The sequence below is a fragment of the Bombyx mandarina genome, chromosome 17, assembly GCF_030267445.1.
Source record: "Bombyx mandarina strain Sakado chromosome 17, ASM3026744v2".
Taxonomy (NCBI): Eukaryota; Metazoa; Arthropoda; class Insecta; order Lepidoptera; family Bombycidae; genus Bombyx; species Bombyx mandarina.
In genome coordinates, this window is record NC_143223.1 from 11,591,898 (window position 1) to 11,609,633 (window position 17,736).

General features: G+C 35.4%; 2 protein-coding genes across 3 annotated transcripts in view; one reads left to right on the top strand and one right to left on the bottom strand.

Moving 5' to 3' along the window:
- Window positions 1-17,736, bottom strand: part of LOC114240653 (soluble calcium-activated nucleotidase 1) — a 441,880-nt gene that overhangs the window by 110,292 nt on the left and 313,852 nt on the right. The window lies entirely within an intron of this gene.
- LOC114240706 (uncharacterized) overlaps window positions 1-17,736 on the top strand; it is a 59,029-nt gene that overhangs the window by 29,362 nt on the left and 11,931 nt on the right. Inside the window, exon 2 of one of the 2 annotated variants that reach the window (XM_028171359.2) lies at window positions 7,782-7,826. The gene's annotated coding sequence lies outside the window, so the exon portion shown is untranslated. The remainder of the gene's footprint in view (window positions 1-7,781; window positions 7,827-17,736) is intronic. The other variant, XM_089734141.1, reaches the window with a different exon arrangement.

The window sequence follows — 17,736 nt, forward strand, 5'->3', positions numbered from 1 at the left end:
CAAGCTAAAACGGAGTCACGATCCTCAGCAATGAGGGAGCGATGGAGAAGAAGAAGAAAGTCTCCTCCCAGCGATAGGCAGAATATACGAACTACCCGTGGAACGCTGGTAGATCCTGCGAAGCACTGCTTTTGCTAGGGCCAGTGTTAGTAACACTCCGGCTTAAGCCCCGTGAGCTCACCTACACGTCAAGGAGAAGCTGAAATAGCCTCTCAAGCAGGGACGTCTTAAACTAGGCTGGGGCCCTTGGGCACACAAGAATTTGAGGCCCTTTTGGAAAGTAAAAAAAGGGAATTTTAATAACATTTTTTTGTTGAGTATGACCATTTATCATAGGTAATCTAATACAGTATGATATAATAATATTAATTATATTAGAATGCTGCTGGTTTTTTGGTTACGATTACGATAATGGTTTCTTTCGGGATTTCTGTTGAGCAAAATATTCCATTATATCTTTAAAGTCAATTTTTTGAAGGATATCACTTTCTATGCCCATAATTGACAAACTACTCAGCCGTTCTTGTAACATTGTTGTTCGCAATTCATTTTTTATTCTCTTAAGCTGCGAAAATCACCGCTCTCGAGTACAATTGGTAACCAAATTGTCGGTTCTTCGGGGCCCCCTGAGAATAGGGGCCCTGGGCACGGGCTTCGTGTGCCCTTATGGTAAAGACGGTATTGCTCTCAAGGCTATCAGTACAGATAGGAAAAAAAAGACACAAACCCATCTTTCTATTGAGGCAAAAAAAAAAAAACTAAAGACACCAATACAAATTTCTTATTCGCTGACACTCATTATTTTTTTAGCCCGATCGAAGCACCGATGTTACACATTCACGTCCATTCGAACAATCAAATTAATTGTACGCTATAGGACATACGATAATTACTACGGTCTATTAACATGTACGTATTATCGTCCGGCCGTGTAATTTCTATTAGTGGTCCTGGATTTCTCTTAACCTGGATCAATTGATTCGTATAATTGCGAGTGCGGCGTCCACTAACGAATTCGATAGATCGATATCTAAGTATATCGTTTTAAGATATCGTAACAAAATCGATGTTCGACAGATTTAGATCGTTCGGATGTTCGAGATTTTTTTTATTTTTTTTTATTTATTGCTTAGATGGATGGACGAGCTCACAGCCCACCTGGTGCTAAGTGGTTACTGCAGCCCATAGACATCTACAACGTAAATGCGCCACCCACCGCGAGATACAAGCTCTAAGGTCTCAAGTATAGTTACAACGGCTACCCCACCCTAACTAAACCTTTAGCGTTAATTAAAGTAATCGTTGTAGTTTGTTTCGCCTAGGTTTAGTCGGAATGTTCATTGCCAATGAAGTTATGCTTCAGAATGGCAGTAAAAGACTGGTTGTCACTAATCAGATTCAATTTATACATGGTCGGTTACTGTTTTCCGGTTTTGTCATTTTGTAGTTAATTGAACGCGCGAAATTAAATAAATCTTATTACGATTCAGATCCATTCGGTGCATTATATTTTTCATGTGGATATTAAGCATTTTACATTATGAGAATGTCACGGGAAATGCCACTTGCTTTTGAAATACATTATCAATTAGGATATGTTTCTCTTCGTATAACTTAACAGAGCAGCTGTCCCAGGTAATTTTACAAGTTTGCTCTTTGTCTGCATGTTTATCTATATACCATGTATATTAATAACATAAATATCCGTAACAGATCCGATAGACGTTGTTCTGTACTCGTATTAAATGGGAAAACTTGAAACTTAAATTAAAATAATAATTAATAAAACATTTTGGTAACGAATTGTGCTTTTAAACCATTCCCGAATCCAATTGAACACACACAAAAAAATCTCACACAGGATATCTTACTTCGGGTCCAGATTATCGTGTGTGATTTGTTTCCGATTATTCCTTTATTTTAAAATCAATACTTTCAATTTCAAAATTACTAGTGGTGCGGCGTCTTAAGAGTCCGTATAGCTAGGTAGCATTTCTGCCGTGAACTGCCGTTGTACTGTAAAAAATGAGACCTTATAACTCATGTCTCGAAGTGAGTTGCGGCATTTAAGTTGTAGATGTCTATAGGCTCCAGTAACCACTTAAAATCAGGTTGGCCGTGATCTCATTCACGAATCTAAGCAATAAAAAATAAAAATCCAAAATATATATACATATATGTGGGATGTTATGACGAAATCTAGTGGATATTTAGTTTAACAACAAAATCTTTTATTTTTCCAAATAATTATTGCAATTTGATGACTGTCATTTATATTTTCTTATTTTAAAATAAAATTAGTGTGCCAGTGTGAATTGACCAAAAAGCACCGATCTTCCCACTTATATATTCAGCATAACATTAAGAAGTGTCTATGTATATAAGCCCACGATATTAATGCTATCTATATTGATAATCGGCGACGCTAAAAGCTGTAAAGCGAATGATCGATATTGAAATGCAGATCGATCGATTAGTACGCGTTAGAATGTTGAGTCGTTACGTCAAAACATCTCTGATTTGTTAAATCTTGTTCGAGCTCCCGTCTAACTCGAACGCAGCAGGAGATCGAATTTCAATGGCCTTATAAATACAGTTATAATAAATTTAGATACAATAATATACCGACCGGTTCAGGCCGACGGTAGCTTAGGGCTTCTGTCGAGAAATGTGTTGGAAGAAATTCAGCTTCATCATTGAACGTAGATCATTACACACATAAATTCAACTATTTCGAATTAGTTACCGTTTTGCGATCATTACTTCAAAATGAACTCAAGGGTCAAAACTTCACAACACTCCCCTCCACTATTATCCCATTAAGTTTTATGTAATGGTTCTAATTTTTTATTTATTCTAAAATGAACTTAATAGATCTTTAATAGATAATAACAAAAGCTAGGAATATCCCATATTTCATTTTACTGCTAATAGCCTGCGATTCTAGCTCTCGTAAAAAAATATTTTATGCTGTAAAATCAAGCGTAAATACTTAATGAGGATAAACGGACTGTAAAAACGAATTAAAGTGCCAAATAAATCTTTTACTAGAGCACAATTCGCAAAACTAAAACGGACATTCGATTTGTTCTAAAAGTCTAAAGTCGCCTTTATAGTTTTCCCTTAAAGTGCACTTCTTATTATCTCGACAAGATGAACATGAGACTGTTTACTTGCAGATAAGTTAGAACAGAACGCTGTTTCAACGTCCACAAAAACGTGTTCCTCACTAAATCTTAACTGAGAACTCGCGTGCACAGTAGCTGTGTTAACATCGACTTAGTTCCTAAACAAATCCAGTACAGGCGAAGCACGCTCGATTTAAATGTAAATACGGCAATTAGATACTCCTTAGACCGTTTGCTGGACGATTTACTGTTATTTTAACATCGATTAGGATTTCATTAAAAAAATTATTTCGGGTCTTGTCTAAAATAAAAAATTGTGCAATTTATTGTAGCCTATAAAAAAATTTAAGTGAGCTTAATTCACGAATGAACGGATTGTTTGATATTAAAATAATATTTATTTGACGTTGGACGTTGACGACAGTGTAGGTGGAAGTGAAGGTGAAGATCTTCCGTCTTCTTCCTCTTCATTTTCCTCACCATCATCTCCATCTTCTCTCTTCGTTCTTCCCTTGACTTCTTATTTCTTCCTCGAGCGCTATTACTGGCGGTAGAGGCTATTGTAAGCTGACACAGGTAGGTACCAACAATAGGTGGCGCAGTGTTTTTTAATCTGCCAGTTTCCTCGAGGCTGTTGTTTTGGCTTCAGCTTGGTTGGTTGGTGTCCACGTGGAGACCGGCCAAGGAGAATTTGCTAAGATATAATTGAGACTTCGATCTCATGTCTCAAGGCTCACGTTCACGTTGTGCTGTCTATGAGCTCCAAAGTCGAAACATTGGTTGGATTAGGACTACTATCGTATCCTTCAAACCGGAATGCGGTTTGTAGGATGAAGCTACCAAGTCGTGCAGGCACATGATCGCTCTTCGACCACTAATTACTCAAATTACAAATGTTGCTAGTCCTATTTTATCATACGAAGCTGTAACCACCCCCGCTAGGCTTGACCAACGGCATAGCCTAGAGACTACACGGTAACTATTACACATTTAATTACAGAATCTATATATTAATACGTGAAAATTACGCGGACGGAGGAGTATGAAATTTCCCACACTTATATAGAATATAGAGAAGGAGTGCAAAATGTTATGTATTTTTTTTTAAGTAATGCACAAAAATACATTAAATCAATAAAAAAAGACATACTCTTTTGTTTATTATTAAAGTCGGTGGTCAAATTGAGAATAGAAAGTTTGGTATTTGACAATAGAACCATAATAATGTTCAATCTTATAATTTTAATTAATTATGGTCAAAATTCGATCACTGGGCGACCATTAGTAATTAACAAAGACATAAGATTAGTCTTTTAGATATTTGTCCTGTTAATGTATACGATACGAACACTTCAATTACAAAAAAATGAGGGTACTAAGTTAAAAAAAAATCTTGAATTAATAGGTTAATTTTTTTTTAGATATTAAATTATTTTTTTACCTATGACGTTGCTGTTTTATAATACGGGCCATTTAAAACGTAATTTTTTGTACGGCTGCCAAAATGAATTTTATTTGAAAAGCTATGGAATTTAATTTTTAAATTCAGGAATTTGTTTGTTCATTTATGCTTTGTTTTCCGCACAATTTTATTCTTTTTTTATAAATATGAATACTATAAGAATGGTTTAATTATGGAACACGAGTTCTGTCGCGGTAGCCATAGATAGCGCTGATAAGGCATACAACATTAATGACCTGTACGGAGTGAACACTACACACGAATGTATGACTCGTCAATGGTTTGGACTTGAAATGCATCGATATCATTGACGCATATAGAGATCTAATATTAAACGGCATGTGGATATTTAAGCGAGATCAACTGTTTTTTGGAATGTAAAATAATTAATAATTAGTATCTGACAAACCCAGACCGCATCGGCAAAGGTTCAGTATATCTTAGGTTTATTTTATTTAGTTCATTGACGACCAAACAAGCTCTTACGGTTCACCTTGTGCTAAATTTATGTTAGCGCCTAAACGAAATAATAATATATCGCATTGGATTTCTCAATAAGTTCAATTACAATGTATTGTATAGAACGAAATAGACGTTGTGGTATCAGGGCACATTAATCAGGGATTTGCGTCAGTTCTAAATCCATGATGTTATATGGTTTATCTGCAGTGTGTCCCGCATGCCAATATATTGTGCTAATTAGACTGATTGGATTCTGTGTAGCACTCCCTTAAATTATATTCGTTTAACTACTGTTTTGAGTATTATAAACATTTTATAGGAATTGGTTTTAGTGTGATGAAGTCACAGTAGACAGTAGTATTTAAAATGTCAATATTGACTAGATGATGACCGCTTTTTTTTACAATAAAATCATTTTTCCTTACACTATTTTTAATTCAAATTTATTAAAATTTATTTTCTATTTTTTAGTTCGATTTTCAATAAAAACGTATTTTGTTACGTTTGTTTTTTAAACTATTATTTATTTTTCATTTTTTAGTTGAATTTCAATTTTTTCAAATTTTGTTGTTTATTTTATTTTTTATTTTGAATTTTAATTTATTTTGAATTGTCGTCGGTCCTTAATAAATATACCAAATTTCGAGTTAATCCGACGTTCTGAAGGGAGATAAAGTCATGTTCAAAGATTCCGTTAGAAGCATACATACGTCTGAAGCTAATATCCCATCCCAGTACATCTTTGAAAATTTGATGTATGTTCGTAAACATATTGAGGAGTTTCCTAAAATGTCGGACTTACATAATAGAAAGAAGAAGAAATACTAGGAACAAACACAAGCTTGTTGTGCCGAGGAGTAGGTTACATAAGATACGAAATTCATTCGGGTGTTTGTCTGTGCGCCTGTACAACAAAATCCCACAAGATGTTCAGAACCTACATATACATAGGTTTAAGAAAACTATTAAAGAACATCTGTGCAATAAAGCTTACTATAAAGTCAATGATTATCTAGAAGATTGCACAAAGTGGGAATGAGTTGCTCGCTCCGGGCATTTCAATATTGTAATAATTGTTATGTTATTATACTCATGTAAAATTGAATATTTAAAAAAATTTAAATTAAAAATTAAAAAAAAAAAAAAAAACATGCCCGCTCAGTTTCTTGCCAATTCTTCTCAAGACGGAGGCTAGTTCTTGTGAATTGGCGGTAGTTCTTTTGACGTTCAACAAGTATGTACTTTCATTTATGTTGAATAATTTTTTTTTGATTTGATTTGATTTAATAAAAGCGTTTTAAAAAACAAACCTGTTCATCACACGAATGTTTGCCCGACGTGGGAATCGAACCCACGACCCTCGGTGCAACAGTTAGTGCCGCTAACTACTGAACCACCGTGTCATTCATGACGACAGAATGATTCGTTAAATAATTTAGCCCGTAATTTTCCGGCGAAGCGCATTCATTACCTTCGTAGACTTAGCACACCTGAATCGAAAACGCCAAGCCATAGACAAGCACCTTAATTAAAATATTCTGCAATAATTCCGTTACAATGCAGGAAAACCGATATCTATTGTGCCGTAACCGGTAACTGGTCGCCATTAGTGGTACCTATCATTACTGTAGGAGTCTCTGGTATCTTATCAGCTATAGATAACGTTAGCTCATTGTTCTCAGCCTCCCTTGCTATATTTGATTTGTTAGCTTCCGAGTTACTTATCTTGCATTTGAAATCGGTGAGCGAATCGAATAGGAAAAATGTTTATACGGTACTATCAATTAATAAACTGTATGATATATGTATGTATATATCTATCGGAAATTTACTCCTCTATACTATACGCTGATAAGTCGCCGAAGTCGTCGTGGCCTAAAGGATAAGACGTCCGGTGCATTCGTATCTAGCGATGCAACGGTGTTCGAATCGTGGGTGGGGCATTTACGTTGTAGATATCTATGGGCTCCAGTAACCACTTGACATCAGGTGGGCTGTGAGCTCGTAGATCCATTTAAGCAATTTTTTTTTTTTATAAGCTACTAAAAAAAACTTTATTTTTCACTACCAAAAACCCACTAAGGAGAATTATTGTCATTTCAATTGAATTATAAAATAAATATCTCTTCGACAACGGTATATTTTTCATTGATCCCATACCGTCCGAATTCAATATTATCCAGAGCAGTCACTATCGATACTAAATATTAGATAGCTCAACAGAAATACGCCATTTATATGGTGCTAAATTCTTATTCTGATGATAGCTCAAATAGGTTTATCGAGGAACATAAGTAGCACAGGAAATAATTTTACGGGAAAATAAATGAATTTTACAACCGGAATGGTTATGAAATATTCAGATGACGAGTTAGATTAACTCGAAGAAACATATTTATTAGCGTGGTATAACAGAAGTAGTATTAGTTTACCCATTATTACGAGCGCAGACCTAATGACATTTTCCAACATTGCCAAGTTATAGGGTTATCAAAATATTCTATCTCAGACGAACACTTAACAGGCAAATAACAGGTGCAGTAGTACAGAGTCATAAATAAGAGTATACTAAATTATTTCGTTATAAGACATCGTTCGGAATACTGATTGCTTAATTATAATAATTGTGTCATTAAAAAAAAAAATCCCTTAAGATTAATTTAAATCAAATATGTCTTGTAAATTTAAAAACATACATATCTTTATAATGTTTTCTTTTTTCTTTGCAGGCGCACAGAAAAACAATTTGGAGTGGCTTCAGGTTTTTAAAGTAAGTAAGTACAATTGAAATACAGTTTATAGAATTTAATGCCCCAAGCGTAAACAAAATACTAGATTCGGTCCTATGATACTATCGATTTTAAAGACTGGCAACTTTATAAAATCAATTATTCACATTTGTTTTACAAATCGAAATTCAAATTTAAAATTAAGGGTAACGCGGCTAAGTCTAAGAATCAGTCAAATCTAGAATAAAAACTGTTATACTAAATTCTCTTAGGCTTTTCGATTTTAACTAAAACTACTTTCACGGTTAGTTTAATTTCGCGTTTTTATTGTCAATATACAATATTATTTCCGACGTTTTCATTACGTCGCAATTTTCGTGGTCACGGAAGTTATACAATAACAGTGAATAAACTCGAGACGAAATGATAAAAGTAGTTTTTTTTTATTATTTACTGAATTCATCTACGACCGAATGATGGTGTTCGTGTTATCTGATTAATGTTCTATTTACTATCGCCGTACGCAGTCATTGCAAGATAAATATTACTGATTTTCTTAATAAATGTTCCTTCCGCGAATGCGTCATTGATCGCGCAGTAGAAGGTAGCAGGTTGGGGGAATGTTTACCCATACTGCCTTATCATCGGCTTTATTCCAGGCAGCTTTGGAATACTTTTCATACCGCCTTATGATCCGTCCCATTACAAAGTTTACGTAAAGTTTTTTTTTTAAACTAAATTATTTCAGCTTGTAATAAACGGGAGTTTTGCCAAAGTTTTCTTTGTTTTATTTTATTTTAGCCGAAGGTGGTTGATGCCGTAACTTTGGTGGGATATTAATCGTAAACGCATTACCTTCACTCACAGCACAAAGGGTACCCCTAATCTATAGCCGATGAGTTTTTATCGTTTAGTTAATCAAATTCAGTTTGCTTTTATTTTTTATATGTAGTACTTAATCAAACTGAGATTTTTAAAACGTCATTTCCACTTCCCCTTAGATCTATGATAGTCATACACTGAATCTTTTGTAGACACATAAAAGCAAGTGTCACGTTAAATTATAAATTTTAATTGGAGACGTTACGCTTTCGTTACACTAATAAAGTGTTTGCTCAACATAAGCCACTTATATTATTAACAAGAAAGCATGTATAATTGCAGACCATAGAAAACATTAGATATACTTATATTTCGTTTAAAAGTTTACAAAATTAGAAAATCCACAAACTTTAAAATTTTCGTAAAGTAATCCTACTATATCATCTTAAGCTAATAGCTAAGACAACGGTTGTGTGTAAGAGATCGCTTTTAGCGACAAGATTGCTTATTATGTTGATTGTGTTTTGGTCTGAAATGAAGCATACCTTCTCCTTCTCTAAGTTAAGTAGTGGAGTAACAAGTGATATGACTAAACCGGAAAACAAATTCTTAGACAAATATCAATGTTTGTATCAATACATTAGCCTCTGATAAATTTTCACGAAAAACTTCTACAATGCCTCCCAACCAGTCAAAACTATTTCTATATATGTATCATTTTATCTTAATAAAATTACGTGAGATACCTAAATAGCTGAAACTGAATCCTTTAGAGTTTCAGTGGTGACGCCAAAAATTGACTAGAAAGAAGGTAGCCAGATTTCTCTGCTTGTTCCCCCCGATTGAAGGTTACGGGGCGGCCTAAGGGGGCGAGGTCGCCGCCACCTCGTAGACTGAAAAAAAGGTCTGCTCCCAACATCCTAGCCGCAGTCTTCAGTCTGCCCCTGGGTCACGGCGCTTGCAACATGCCGAAATATCCGGGAAACCATGAAATATATAAAAAAGTAACATGAATTCGTTAAATAATAGTTTCCAAAATGTATGTATATGCACATATAATGAATATTGAAAACAAATTAAGACATACCAAAATCTTCGATAAATTATTTCGCGCTCCTTTATCAGGGATTCCGAACACGTAATTGCCTGAATTAATCTATGTAGACGCGCGATTATCTGCACTATTTATTAACGTACCTACGCTTAGTGCTGGTCTGTGAATAATTTGTTACATCTATTCTAGTTTGAGTGTAAACCGTGGAATAATCTAGATTAATCGCCAAGCTCATAAAGAGTTTAAATAAAACTGAAATCCATTTGTTAATTTTTTTTTCGGTGGAATATTTTTTTCGGATCAGAGAATTGTAACTATCACAGTCCGCTCTGCTATTAATTAGTGTCGTGGCGTGCAACCTCTCTGACAGGACATAAGAACTACAACGACTAGACAAATACACAGACTAAGACAGAGACTTGACAAGAATTCGAAAAGAAATAGAACGAGGGCGTACGTGACGAGCGGCAGGCAGTACATTTTTTGACTTCTTAAAAGACAGGCACAAAGACGACAAGGAACGAACCGACCGTTCTCATATACATATAAAAATAGTCGACAAAAGAACGAATTGACCGTTCAAGTGGTGATCCGACCGTTCGATCAGAATTCATTGGGATTTTATAAACCTACTGCTATCATTTTGCGGCTGTCCGTGCTAGCAGTAGGTATGTTTGTCGATTCGTTTCGATGGTGAGGCGGTGCAAGGTGGCCGCTGTGCGCTGCCCAGGGTTTGTTACCCGAGACGACGTCCTTCGGGATTTTCCCGAGGATTAAATCCGGTCCTATCATCAGGACAGGTACCGGCGAAGACGAACCCTCGGCGCGCACTATGTGGTACCGTAGGTTTCGTTTAGCTGGTGTTGTGGAGCTCGATGGGGTCGGTAATCGTTGTTGCCTTTTTGCAACTATGCAAGGCATAGTCTCCTGGGAGGAATTGGAGGAGGAGGACCTTGGTCTTCCTTTTCTCCCGTTTCTTCTCTGGAGGCGCCGGAGTCCGACATAGCTCGGTCTGTTACCCCCCTCGACCGTGTACCCGTAGAAGATTCCCCAGCATAAAAAAAAAAAGTTGATTTCTGTGAATATACCTTCCTTTCTGAAGGTTTCTAAAGCTATATACTAAAGCTTCTAAAGCTATACAATTATTGTAATTTTAATGAGATTTTAAATTTATGTCATAAGTGGTGAAGCAATTATGCTGTTTTTGCTATGAGCTCCGGTAGCCGTTGATCATAAGACGAACTTTAAGCTCCGGTGCTTATTTTCAATATTATTTATTTTTGTAATCACAATAATTAGGTAAGTGGTACTTAACATTTATCCGTTAATTCAACATTTCGTTTCCAAGCTAGTCAACCAAGCTTACCAATGTAAGCATAACATTTCCCTGATGCTACTTGTTTAATAAAAGTTTTATTAACCATACTTAGTTCAAACAACATGAAAGTACCGTAATAGTTGTCGAGTGTGATGCAAGCGATATCTAAAGTAAACATTATTAGGTACAATTAAAATTAATTAGAATTAATTAATTAACTTAATTAAACTGTATATTTTTCTCAGAAAACTTTTTTTAATGCTTGTTTAGACGAGCTCACGGCACACCTGGTGTTAAGTAGTAGCCGGAGCCCATGGACATTTACAAGCTAAATGCCGCCACCCACCTTGAGATATGAGCAATAATGTCTCAGTTTTTACAGTACAACGGCAGCCCCGTCCTTCAAACCGAAACGCATCACTGCTTCACGGCAGAAACAGGCAGCGTGGTGGCACTAGTTCTAAAATCTTAACGTAAATAAATGATGGACTAATAAAGTGGTTAGATAAAGACGTTGATTTGCGTCCCAGCAAGTATGTAAACTGTGTCGGTGCATCTCCCACAGTCGTGCTACTCATTTCTGAAGGTCGTGACCACCTTCATCCATGACTTACGTCCTCACCTTACTGTGCCGTTTCGTCTTGTCTTCGGCTACTTGGAGAATACCATAGACGGTGGAATCAGGGATCAGACTAACGTATTGGCTGCACCGTCGTTATCTTTTCCCCTCCATTTTTCCAGTAACAACTAGTTTTTCAATGGTGTCGTCGATTGGCGATTATTTGTCCATAAGTATACATAAAACCGAAGTAATAGGGAGCTACATTTTGATTGCTAACATCATGTGTACTCATCAGAATTTAGATTTACACACCAAACGAACGTGACAAATGTTCAATAAATATTAGAAGTAAAAGTAAGCTTGGTACGCTCGTTTTGCGCCTACAGAGAACTTAGTCATTAGACCGGCTATAATTTATCACAAGAAAATCCAAATCTTACTAAAATAAAAGTTCTTATTTTAATAGCGAAGGATTATTAGACAGTCATCGACTGTGTCTTCAGCAAAACCAAGGCCGGTTTGTATTTTATTCCACGCATAAACATCACCAAACGAATCTTTGGTCATTACTTTGTACTAACTAATATTAGAAGGGTTTTTTTTCTTCTTAAGCTGATGGTCTAGAGAGACCATGTCAGCGTCACCGGGCTAGTAGGTGAGCTCACGGGCCTCAAACCTGACGATGTTGCTAACACGAACCCTAGCAAGAGCCGTGCTTCGCAGAATCTACCACCGGATCGGAAACGCGACCCCCTGAAAAGGTCCGGCGAGAAACTCAGTGGACTGTGTCTATGGGTTAATTTACTAGCCGAGCCCTTCGTCTCAAGCGACGGGTTCAACGAAAACGATGACCGGAAGGGTACCGTTTGCTTTACATCAAAGCATCAAAGAAAAAAAACAGTGTTTAAGTTTTTTGTTTAACAAAGTAAGTCTGTATTTCACTGAGCACTTTCCGATTTATCACTTACTTAAAACGTACTTAATTAAAAGTATACGTTTAAGAAATCTTAAAAAATATACGTAATCTTCACATTAAATTTATACGTTATGAGTATTTACAATGCGTGATATTATTATTTAAAAAAAAAGTAATAATCCACTTCATTCCGGTTATTTCCAGATTAATTGTACGGTAGAGACTAGAGAGAGACTTTGTAGGGCGGACACGGAATCGCAGTCCTTTCGCTAGATTCATTTCCGATAGTATTCACGGAGCTGCTGTTATTGTGGTTAGAAATAGTTAGAATATTCAGTGCTATAGCTTTTAGGCTTAGCGGATTAGAAAGTAGATCGAAATTAATAAGTACTGAAACTATTTCAACAGTTTTCACTTTGTGGTTACACGAGACTTGGAACAAATCAGAAAAGTTAGAAACAAAATATTCAATATACGAATAAAACTAAGACGAAAATCAATTTTGTATGAAATTAAATAATAACTTAACATTCAGATCTGAATAATAAAAAATGACATGACAATTACAAAAGATTCAAATAACAATTTACAAAAAAATATATTGGAAACATTCACAAAGTGTTGAAAAAATTTCCTACTTCATTACTTTTAAAATTTAGTCTAAAACAATAGATACAATAGTATTGAAAATCGATTTACGCGATTGTATTATTTTAGTTTATAAACAACGTTTCAAAACACCTTTGACTTTTTAGGATAATAATTTAGCATATTATCTGTGAACATATCGGCACATAAAGCACAAAAAATAAATAATAAATCATAGGCACTTTTAAGCCTAAGTATTGAATGTATTGAATGTGAAGTAATTTTCTTGATCATAAAATCTATATATATATAAAAATGAATTGCTGTTCGTTAGTCTCGCTAAAACTCGAGAACGGCTGGACCGATTTGGCTAATTTTGGTCTTGAATTATTTGTGGAAGTCCAGAGAAGGTTTAAAAGGTAGATAAATATGTAAATTCTCGGAATTAAATAAAGCTTAGGACTTTTAGCTATCGATTGAGGCACTACGAAGTATGCCGTGTCAGCTAGTTATAATATAAAAAAAATCCTAGTGCCATTGACATGGAGGTTCGTCGTGCGTTTGTTATAATACTTTCTTCAATTTCTAACGTTTTATTATTCTTAACTTTTTTATCAGTCAAAGTATTGTGCTGAATATAAATTAGGAATGATATGAGATATGTTTTGACTTCGTAATTTATTTACATATTTAAGATAAGCAAAATGGCTTTATGAATTTCGTTATTTAAAAAAACCGCGTATATTTTACATTTGTGACTTTTTATTTATTGCCTTAGTAGGCAGACGAGCATACGGCCCACCTAATGATGCGTGATTACCGTCGCCGTGGACTTCAGCATTGCCAGGGGCAAATAATAATAATTATTATTTATTTCAGACCGTATTTTAGCCCATATATAAAAATTGTATTTTTATATTTAATAAAAATTGTATTTTTATATATGGATTAATTGCATATTATTTTTGTCTATTTGGCATTTTGATGGAAAAGCACGTATTAAAAAAATGAAAATAAGAAAGCCCTCAGGAGTTACTAAATCAAAAACATGAAGAGAAAATTGTATTTTGTGTTTGCAAATGTATATGAAGATTTAAAAACTCAATTTAAAAAAAACAGCAAGCACTGTTACAGATAATCTTCGTAAAATATATGTCAATGACCAGTAGTTTGACATTTGATAGTATCACTAAACTTAATTAGCATACGTACAATGCCTGTTAGTCAAAACACAAAAAAAAACATTTAACTGAGCTCCTACAAAATCGAACTCAATAATTTTAATACGCAATAAAAATCGCTTTTTTTTTGCACATCATTACTCATACACTTAGCGGTTAATACGACGTTTTGACAAATAATACCTATTCATAACTGGATAATCTCGGAGGTCAATAACTGATGTATGTCCAATGATTGGCATATAACAGATATAAACACTAGTAAAGACTCGTTTTAATGAACTGAACATGTAGTCTCTATGAAATCTGCAATGATTGTATACAAAAACTGACGTCCGCCCACTGTTTAGTTGCTGTAATTCTTAATGCGATGCTCAGATAAAAAACTAAACCGGAAAATGTTCTCGAACTTTACGTGTTCTAAATCAATTACGACATAATGCCGAGTCTCGAACGATTTGAATAGTTAAATTTTAGCATGTCCGTTTTTTCTGAATATTAACAATAATAACACATTAGGTACACCAGATCTTTATGTTTAGCCGGAATTATCAATGTAAGAGCAGTCTTTAACGCGGCAACAACTTATCTTTTCATAGGTCATTGACTCGACGGCTCTAATTTAAAATGACTATGAATTATAACGTTTCGTTAATATTATGAATTACAACAATAATATATTGCTTTACAATTAGTTATATGAAACTAGATTTGGAAATTATATTTTTGGAAAAATCATCATTTGACTTGAGGGTTGATACTTATTAATTTCCAACAAACAAATGCAGCAGGTACAATGCGTTTTTGAATAATTGCAGAAGTAACCAATCATTGAGAATGTATTCCAAAAGTCTATGGTCCGGAATTCCGGTGGACTTCGTCAAGTCTTTCGAGATTGGCTCTCACTTAATCCAACAACCGCTAGGGTTCGCATTGCTTCTTTAATCGGATCAACAATTACTGCATAATTCTAATGGTAGAAATAGGGAGAACGGTGATACATATTCTACTACAACTTTTAATTATACTCGTAGAAACGGAAAAACCTGCAGGTTTCAATTTATGATTAAGTTATTCGGGAATTCAGTTCAAAAGGGGGTGAGTTGGTTTCCTAAAACACAGGCAGCGGTTTTACTGTGGTCTTGGCATTGACGGTGTACATGAGCGACGATGACCACGACGACTTTTAAGCAAGCTAATTCATTAAAATATTTTACAGTAAAACAAAAACTTTTTAGGGATAATTATAAAGAATAAAAAAAACATTCCTGTCCTCCGATCGGACTATGGGATATGGATATCTAAATCTTCTTACCTATAAAGCAACGAACAGTTAAAATACTATTTTTTAGTAAAAGCCTTACGTATTTTAATCAATACGAAATTTTGCTCATTTGATTATTTGAGCTGATAAATAATGAATCGTGAATGACGCTATCTTACTTAGTACATGAGGTTGAAGTCTTAAAAGTGTTAAGGTCTGTCCCGCCCTTCAAAGTTATACTGCTGCACGGCTAAAATAAGGAATTTGAATTATGCTGTCGTATTTACAATTAGTCTATGACTCCCTAACACTGCGATTACCTCTATCGCTCTCTCCTCTATTGCCTCTATCGCTGGATCGACATCAGCGAGATTTAACTAAGGCGTATCCACGTTGTTGATCACACTCAAAATTAAAAGTACTAAACGTAGAAAAATCGCTATTCCACGGTGTAAGCTAATTAAAGTATCATTACGACATTTACTGGTGGCAGGACCTCTTGTGAGTCCGCGCGGGTAGTTACCACCACTTTGCCTATTTCTGCCGTGAAGCAGTAATGCGTTTCGGTTTGAATGGTGGGGCAGCCGTTGTAAATATACTTGAGACCTTAGAACTTATATCTCAAGGTGGGTGTTGCATTTACGTTGTAGATGTCTATGGGCTCCAGTAACCACTTAACACCAGGTGGGCTGTGAGCTCGTCCACCCATTTAAGCAATAAAACAAAAAAAAAACGACAATAAAAATTTCCGCAATCAAAAATAATTATTGGTTAATAAATTCTCATTAAGCATTACAACTCCATGAGATCGTGTTAGTTTGAATGGGTAATAATGTATTATAAGCGCGAAAATCCTATCGTCCTATTAAATCCTATCCTATCCTATCCTATCCTATCCTATCCTATTAAATGTGAATTATGTTCAGTTCGTTAGTTCAAGTTTATCGATTAAAGTTAGTACTTCATAGTTTAAGCCATTCCGCTTGATAGCTGACGAGCCTATAACTAGGAATGTTAGCTGTTCACTATATTGTTATATCAAAGCATTTATATTTAATTGTCTTGACTGAGTGACCGATTCAAACATCCAGCCGCATATCTGCTGTGTCTTTTTCAGAATTTCTGTAGATAAAACGGATGTCTGGAAGAAATCGCTTTATTTTATAATTATACCAGTTTATTGACTGTTTTTGAATGTTAATTCGGTTTTGGTGTGCAGTAAAGTGTTATATATTCTCCCTCTCTCTCTCTCTCTCTCTTTCTCTTATACAATGCCTAGGTCGCTAGGGGCGTCTAGGGGGGTCGCTAGGTCACTAGCACAAATTAAATAGAAATTGTGCTAGTTGATACTTTTTATATTGTTAACATCCTTTATGTAAGGATTTATGGAAATTTAACCCCTAAAAGGTTAAAATAAGGAATGAAAGTCAAGCTGAGGCTATATTACCGCATATTAATTTGGATTACTGGTGGTAGGACCTCTTGTGAGTCCGCGCGGGTGGGTACCACCACCCTGCCTATTTCTGCCGTGAAGCAGTAATGCGTTTCGGTTTGAAGGGTGGGGCAGCCGTCGTTACTATAAATGAGACCTTAGAACTTGTATCTCAAGGTGGGTGGCGCATTTACGTTGTGGATGTCTATGGGCTCCAGTTGCCACTTAACACCGGGTGGGCTGTGAGCTCGTCCACCCATCTAAGCAATAAAAAAAAAAAAAAAAAAATTTGAAGTTAATTACCAAGTCATTAATATAAGAGTACTGTCATCGACCCATTTTTTGGACGAGCTCACAACCCACCTGGTGTTATGTGGTTACTGGAGCCCATAGACATCTACAGCGTAAATGCGCCACCCACCTTGAGATATAAGTTCTAAGGTCTCGAGTATAGTTACAACGGCTGCCCCGCCCTTCAAACCGAAACGCATTACTGCTTCACGGCATTAAATAAGTTAATCAAAGGCAAACGAAATCATTTTCCTCCTATTGCCAAGCATTTACTATAAATATCCGACTTGATACATAAAGCGCTAATCTCAATACTATTTAATTTTGCTATTTAAGACATACATTAAAATACCACTAAGCGCCATGACACGTTTTTTTGAAACAAGTTTCAAGTTTTTTTACGTATAAGAATGACAGTGTCTACTCCGCATTGGATGGGCCGTGAGCTCGTCTGCCTACCGTGGAGATAAAAAATATATATTTTATGCCACTTAAGAACGGAAGTTACAAACACTTCGCGTCGAAAG